At 41.9% G+C, this 8,183-nt stretch overlaps 1 long non-coding RNA gene across 1 annotated transcript; it reads left to right on the top strand.

Moving 5' to 3' along the window:
- Positions 1-636: 636 nt before the first annotated feature.
- On the top strand, positions 637-2,164 carry LOC117479880. Its single transcript, XR_004555599.1, has 3 exons — positions 637-721; positions 1,134-1,268; positions 2,121-2,164. It is a non-coding gene; the product is annotated as an uncharacterized LOC117479880 (long non-coding RNA).
- The last annotated feature ends 6,019 nt before the right edge of the window (positions 2,165-8,183 follow it).

Consider the following 8,183-nt stretch of genomic DNA (forward strand, 5'->3'; position numbering starts at 1 on the left):
TGGCCAACTTGTGGCCCCACGCAAAGTTATATGATGAGGCCCTCTGTGTCGCGAGCCTCGACAGGGGGGGGGGGGGGGTCTACACTAATTGCGCCGCATTTGCGGGTCAGTTGAGGCTACCTCCGCAACATGAGAACCCCTCCGCGAGATGAGGCCCCACGCGCACACACACACACACACACACACACACACACACACACACACACACACACACACACACACACACACACACACACACACACACACACACACACACACACTGAGCAGAATCCAAATGTGTGTGTGTTGATAATGTCAGTCTGAGGGGAACAAAAACAATCCCAAAAACTGAGTGTGGGTCAGGCGCTTTATATATACAGTGTACGGTCAGGCGTCATGAATAAAACACACGGAAACAGCCTCAGCAAAACATATGATCACAAAATGCACCTCAGGGAGGAAGCTGTGTGAGACTCTGAGATGATTTGTAATGCTGGGTAGATTTGGGAGAAGTACTCAGAGATTGTACTTGAGTTAAAGTAGAAGTACTCAGATCTTGTACTTGTTAGCTAAAACACATTTTGAGCTCTATTTCTATCTCACTGAACAGAGTGAGCTGTATGTGAGCTGGTAAGGCTGCAACAAAGAGGAGGAGCAGCAGACAGGAGGGTGTTAAAGTCCAAGAAAGAAGTCAGACTGCTAGAAGCCATTTTACAGCTGGAAGGAGCAGGAGGACAACAGGGTGAGTGCTAACACCAGGATCTGCTTTAAACACATTCATTATTTACTCTGTTAGACTGATAACATCACTTCTTTGTTAAAAATCAGCTTCCTAGAGTCCAATGAGACTTCTGCAAACTATTTGTATTCCCTGCTTGCTGATCCATCAGAGTTACAGACCATGTGACTGCTGCACTCAAAATGGAGGCCTGTCTGAAGTCTGACTGATTTGATGTTTATAAACCAAGTTTATTACTATGATGGTTTGGATTGAAAAAAAAGCTTGTTATTATAATGTGTGTGTGTGTGTGTGTGTGTGTGTGTGTGTGTGTGTGTGTGTGTGTGTGTGTGTGTGTGTGTGTGTGTGTGTGTGTGTGTGTGTGTGTGTGTGTGTGTGTGTGTGTGTGTGTGTGTGTTACTGGTGTATCTCTCAGACTGGAGAAGATGAGTGGTTTAAAAGATGAGGAAGAGGACAGACCTTCAGTCTCCAGCTGGCTGTCTCTGATGAGTGACCGGTCTAAAGACTGGTTTCAAAAGTTCAGAAGTGAACCTGGATCCTCAGACACAAAGTAAGAGTTTCTGCTGTAAACTGACCTGATATCTTAAAGGTGGGGGTAGGTAAGTTTGAGAAACCGGCTCGAGATACACTTTTTGTTATATTCCATGGAATGCTCTTAACATCCCGATAGCAATGAATATCTGAAGTGCTTTGACAAAAAATCCATAAAGAAATATCATCTGTGGAAGCTGTAGTACTGTAAAAAGCACGACCAATCATCTGAGCCGGCCCGGCTAAAATAACTGGATGGCCTACCTGCCTGTCAGCCTTCCATCTGTGCACAAACTTATCTCGTGCCCTCATTGGTCATGTGCGCGTTCATGTGTGTTGGAGGAGCGGCTCTGTGAGGAAGTGGCAGATTTTCTCCGGTCGTGCATTTTCAAATTCTAGCGATCTCGAGCCGGTTTCTCAAACTTACCTACCCCACCTTTAATAATATTTCAATACACAATTATATTATCATTGTATCTGTGGTATGAAATGGTTTTAAATGGCACAAATATTGATAATTACTAACTAAAAACAAAATATATATTGTCCAAAACATTATTTACTACTTGGGCATGTTTATGATATGTATTATTAAGATGTTTATTAATAATAGTGATAACCTGGTGAGCTGGTTGTGTTTAGCATTATCAGATATAACAGAGTGTTGTGTGATTACATGTAGAGTCAATGCAAAGACCCAGATCTGTGCCTGGCAACACGAAGGAAGTGAATATGTGAAGTTCATGTCACCTGCGTATTCGTGCAGCGTGACACATTTCATCTTGAGTGTAAAGTTTGTGACGCTCTGCCCGTTGGTGAGAATCAGCTCCACTCATGTAAAGTGCTATAAAGGATGTGTTCATCTCCACAGAGGGAAGAGGAGAAGTGCTGCCAGTCAGACCAGAACTGTACGAGGTAAGAGGCCGGACACATGCAGCGTTTCATTCCTCTTCCTGGTTCATTTGTTTTTGATTAGGTATACTGTTGTAGAGCATAGACATTACAACAAGTCCCCCAACTCATACGACCAAATAGGTCGATTGTTCAACAGCTTATTATGACCTATAGTCACGTTTTAAAGTTTAGCACCTCTAGTGGTCGTGTAAGAAACAACAATTTGCGGCATATGGGCTGATGCACCCGTTGACTGCAAACGCTCCGGAGGGTCGTTATTCACAAATAACCCTCTCTGGAAAATCCTAAATTGTAGGATAGTTTGGCCATTAAAATGCTTTTTGATGACATTCCTAGCGAGAAGTGTATATTGTACTTTTACAATCTACGTCCAGTGGATGTGTGGGATCTATAGTTTGATAGAACGTGTATATACTACGTCTTTCCCCTATTCATTTCTATTGACCGCAGCGTCCATGTAAAGTTGGCATCAACCCTCACGGGGGGAAAATAGTATTTCAGGTCTCGAAGTTTTCATAATAAAACCGTATTCCCCTCACAGTCAAATGATTTTACAGTAGTATCTGCAGTACTCATCCACTAAAAAACATCAGTTTATCCTTGTTAATTACACAACATTCATTGGTTTAGATTGTGTACACTGCTTCCCATAGGTTTTTCCCTTTTCGTTTCTGAGAGACACATTTCTTTTTTCAGAGATTTTGATAAAACATCAAACTACCCATAATCCTCAGCTATCGTTGAAGCTCTGTGATTGGATGTTTTAGCCGCAATGCACGTTGGGATATGGTGTTTATGCGATATGAAATCTGAAAACATTATAAAAAAAGAAAATAATACTTTATTCCGAGTGTGCTTGCTTTTCTCTTTGGAAGTCATCACATAACTGCATTGTAATACACGGTTCGGCTGCATTAAATATGACATATCTGCCGTAGTTCTTTATTTATAGAGTCCTGATTAGAAGACCTTTGGACAAACTGGAAGAACTGCCACCGAAACTGAATACGTGACGTGGATCATAAATATATCAGCAATTAAACAACATCTTCAATTTCTCTTCACACAATACGTCTCCTTGCAGTATCAACATTAATTCGGCTGACTTTTATATTTGATCCAATTGGTAGATAGGTTATATTTACACCATAAATACGTTATACACCATAACGGTGCACAGCTGATAGAAAAGGACTTGTCGTTTTTAAAGATATTACTGATTTTCTTTGAATATAAGAATGTAAATACTGAGTTGAGAGAATAGTCAGGGGATTTGGGTGATGGGAGACACATCTATGGAATCACAATTTCAATAGCTTACCATCAAATGACGGATATACCTTTATGTCTATGATGTTTTACAAATCAGATATTAATGTATAGAACAATATGTGAAATAATATAGCAATATCCTGTAAAATTATGTGAAAAAATTAATAAAACTACACATCTTCAGATGTTATACATACATAAGTGTCCTACACTAATAATACAAAGTTATTATGGCATTGTATGCTGTGTGTTATTTGTATTATAATTTATTGTTTTAACACTGTAAACTTGACCGTTTTTTAACCCTAGTGGTTAAAGCATGTTATTGAAATCTTTAGTAGAATATGTTATATTTGATGAGAACATTCAAATCTTAAGAGTAGCCTACATACAAAATAGGGGTCAATGATAGAACTAGAAAATGCATTTCCTGCAGAAAATGCGTGCGAATGCTGTAAACTGTGAACATTTGTGGCTGAATTTAGCTGAAAAAGCTGAATATGTTATTAGCTGAATGGTAGCTGCTTTTAGCTACAAAAATGCAGAAAACGGTAGTAGAGTACAGAGCTTCGTGACCGCGGAGCGTGTGAACGTTGTGATCAGCTGTTTTAGCGCAGGGCTGCTGTACAGACCGACGTTAACAGCAGCCCTGTCTGTGCACACGGAGACCGACTCTGTCGTCCGGTGAACTAACCGCGTTCTGGAAAAGCTTCACATTTACGTCGGTACGCAAATGCGCTTTGTGACACCAGTGACGGTACGCATTTCAGATTGTTGCCGCGCATGCGTACCTGCGTACCAGTTATGTGCACCCCTGATAATAACAAACCATTACCATGCTGTCATGAACGTGCGGTGCTGTTACGTGCACGCAAATTGACGTGCTTGATGTGAACGAGCATTTTGGGGGGCATGGTTAAAGTTGCGCATGCGCTATGAGCGCACATACGGGTACTTCTCAGGCATGCCGGGTAATCTGTGACGTTTCGCTCTCTCAAAAGTTGGGCCATTTTATCATCATGCGCGAATGAGCAACTCTCATAGGAATGAATGAGGCCCTGCCTCCCACGCTGTATCCAGTTCTTATTATACATCCATGCATAATACGCTTAAATGTGTTGATGGCTGCATCGTTACCAAACCTGTGAAGTTTTGGGCCATTTCAAGCATTTTCACTGAAGTTATGAGAAAACCGTGTTTCATGGTGAGCATTGTGTTGCCATGGCAACGGCATTTGAATAAATCTCAAAACTGTCCCGTAGATGTCTTCACGGCTGGACTGTTAGCACACATGTGAAGTTTGAGCACTTTTTGAACATTTTCATAGGTGTTATACATTACATTAGGAGGTTACATTACTCTCTCTCTTCTCTTGATCGCCCTCTCTCTCTTCTCTTGATCACCCTCTCAATCTTCTATCGCCCTCTCTCTCTTCTCTTGATCGCCCTCTCTCTTCTCTTGATCGCCCTCTCTCTCTCCTCTTGATCGCCCTCTCTCTCTCTTCTCTTGATCGCCCTCTCTCTCTTCTCTTGATCACCCTCTCACTCTTCTATCACCCTCTCTCTCTTCTCTTGATCGCCCTCTCTCTCTCCTCTTGATCGCCCTCTCTCTCTTCTCTTGATCGCCCTCTCTCTCTTCTCTTGATCACCCTCTCACTCTTCTATCACCCTCTCTCTCTCCTCTTGATCGCCCTCTCTCTCTTCTCTTGATCGCCCTCTCTCTCTCCTCTTGATCGCCCTCTCCCTCTCCTCTTGATCGCCCTCTCTCTCTCCTCTTGATCGCCCACTCTCTCTCCTCTTGATCGCCCTCTCTCTCTCCTCTTGATCGCCCTCTTTCTCTCCTCTTGATCGCCCTCTCTCTCTTCTCTTGATCACCCTATCACTCTTCTATCACCCTCTCTCACTTCTCTTGATCGCCCTCTCTTCTCTTGATGTGTCTGTGAGAGAGAGGGAGAGTGTGTGTCTGTCTGTCTGTGAGAGAGAGAGAGAGAGAGAGAGAGAGAGTGAGTGTGAGTGTGAGTGTGAGAGAGAGAGAGAGAGAGTGTGTGTCTGTCTGTCTGTCTGTCTGTCTGTGAGAGAGAGAGAGAGAGAGAGAGAGAGAGAGAGAGAGAGAGTCTGTCTGTCTGTCTGTCTGTCTGTCTGTGAGAGAGAGAGAGAGAATTGTTACAGCTCAAATGCATTGCAATGACTTCCATGTTAAAAAAAAGACTTTAAAAAGCTGAATGTTTTAAAAAGTATAACATATTTTGAAAAAGTTGAAAGTTTCCCATCATGTGCTGAAAAGGGTGAATCGTTTGATATTTGAATGGTTCCTGCAGCTGAAATTAGGCTCAAGGAGTTAAATAAAGATATTAAATGTAAGTAGTAGTGAATGAATGTTTACAAACACCTATGTGTGTAAACCCAGAGATGAAAGGTTACCATGGTGACGACTTATGACGATTTCCCAACTGCAGCACTGAGTCCCTTTAAGAATGCATTGAGGATTATATCTGACAATTTTGCCACCTGTTCAAAAACTATGGCTCCTATCAAAAAATGACCAGACCGTGAGCATCAGGGAACCCCAATGAACTGATATATGTTGTTTTTTTTGGTTTTGTGTGTAAAATGTGGAGATGCGAGCAGTTTGTCTAAGTGTATTTCTCTCTGTTCTGAAGAAAGTTCCAGAAAGATTTAACATGGGAATCAATTGGGAGCTAGGTGGACTTTTTGTCTCTTCATGCCCTCAAGAGGCATTTTGATTAATATTTCTTCTTAATTTTTTTAAATTTTCCAACCTAGGAGAGGTTTTCCTACGTTTTTCATGAAAAAATATGTCTGAGGAGTGTAGGGTTTGGGAAATATGGCAAGTTTAAAACATTTTTTGGGGAGCACTGCTGCACTCTGTTTTGAGATCAAAGCACTCTAGACTTAACGAGCTGCTCCATCCACACTAATGTTAAAATCTGAAAAAGGCCTCTCTACCAAGCTCCAAACTAAGTTAAATATCTCAAGAAGTGTAAAAGATATGAAGAATCTGAATAAGAAGTTTTATTGCTGAAGGTGTTGTGATCATTTGAAAGTTGGAATGAAGTGTCTAGCTGAAATTATGTGGAAGGAGAAGCATTTGGCGCAAAGTGTAGGAAAAGAGGATTTGAAGGCATCTCCCATTGACTTCAATGTTAAAAAAGAGTTTAAAAAGATGAATATTTCAAAAAGTATAACATATTTTTAAACAGTTGAAGGTTTCCCATCGATTCCTGAACAGGCTGAATAGTTTGATATTTGAATGGTTTCTGTAGCTGAAAGTAAGCTGAAGTTATGGAGAGCCAAAGTATGGTTGAAATAATAATAATAACTAGAAAATGCATTTCCTGCAGAAAATGCGTGCGAATGCTGTAAACTGTGAACATTTGTGGCTGAATTTAGCTGAAAAAGCTGAATATGTTATTAGCTGAATGGTAGCTGCTTTTAGCTACAAAAATGCAGAAAAAGCTTAATATTTAAAAGAAAAGGTTTAAAAAAACATGTATAGCCTTGATGTAATGAAATAGCTGAATAATGTAATAGTTGAATGGTTTCTGCAGCTGAAAATAGGCTGAAGGAGTTAAATACCAGATGTAAGTAGTAATGAATGAATTTGCATTAAGATGAGAAAAGAAAGTAAAAAGGCTTGGGAAAGCAGCAGAATATTTGAACTGCAAACTTTTGAACTAACTTGATGGTGAATTATCTGTCGCCATGGCAATGCCATTTGATGACACCCCATAATACGCTTAGATGTGTTGATGGCTGCATCGTTACCAAACCTGTGAAGTTTTGGGCCATTTCGATCATTTTCACTGAAGTTATGAGAAAACCGTGTTTCATGGTGAGCATTGTGTTGCCATGGCAACGGCATTTGAAGAAATCTCAAAACTGTCCCGTAGATGTCTTCACGGCTGGACTGTTAGCACACATGTGAAGTTTGAGCACTTTTTGAACATTTTCATAGGAGTAATACATTACATTAGGAGGTTACATTACTCTCTCTCTTCTCTTGATCGCTCTCTCTCTTCTCTTGATCACCCTCTCAATCTTCTATTGCCCTCTCTCTTCTCTTGATTGCCCTCTCTCTCTTCTCTCTCTCTTCTCTTGCTCGCCCTCTCTCTCTTCTCTTGATCGCCCTCTCTCTTCTCTTGATCACCCTCTCAATCTTCTATTGCCCTCTCTCTTCTCTTGATTGCCCTCTCTCTCTTCTCTTGATCGCCCTCTCTCTTTTCTCTCTCTCTCCTCTTGATCGCCCTCTCTCTCTCCTCTTGATCGCCCTCTCTCTCTCCTCTTGATCGCCCACTCTCTCTCCTCTTGATCGCCCTCTCTCTCTCCTCTTGATCGCCCTCTCTCTCTCCCTCTTGATCGCCCACTCTCTCTCCTCTTGATCGCCCTCATCTCTCTCCTCTTGATCGCCCTCTCTCTCTCCTCTTGATCGCCCTCTCTCTCTCCTCTTGATCGCCCTCTCTCTCTCCTCTTGATCGCCCTCTCTCTCTCCTCTTGATCGCCCTCATCCCTCTCCTCTTGATCGCCCTCTCTCTCTCCTCTTGATCGCCCTCTTCTCTCTCCTCTTGATCGCCCCACTCTCTCTCCTCTTGATCGCCCTCTCTCTCTCCTCTTGATCGCCCACTCTCTCTCCTCTTGATCGCCCTCTCTCTCTCCTCTTGATCGCCCTCTCTCTCTCCTCTTGATCGCCCTCTCTCTCTTCTCTTGATCGCCCTCTCTCTCTCTTCTCT

Source organism: Trematomus bernacchii, unplaced genomic scaffold (genome assembly GCF_902827165.1).
Source record: "Trematomus bernacchii unplaced genomic scaffold, fTreBer1.1, whole genome shotgun sequence".
Lineage (NCBI taxonomy): Eukaryota > Metazoa > Chordata > Actinopteri > Perciformes > Nototheniidae > Trematomus > Trematomus bernacchii.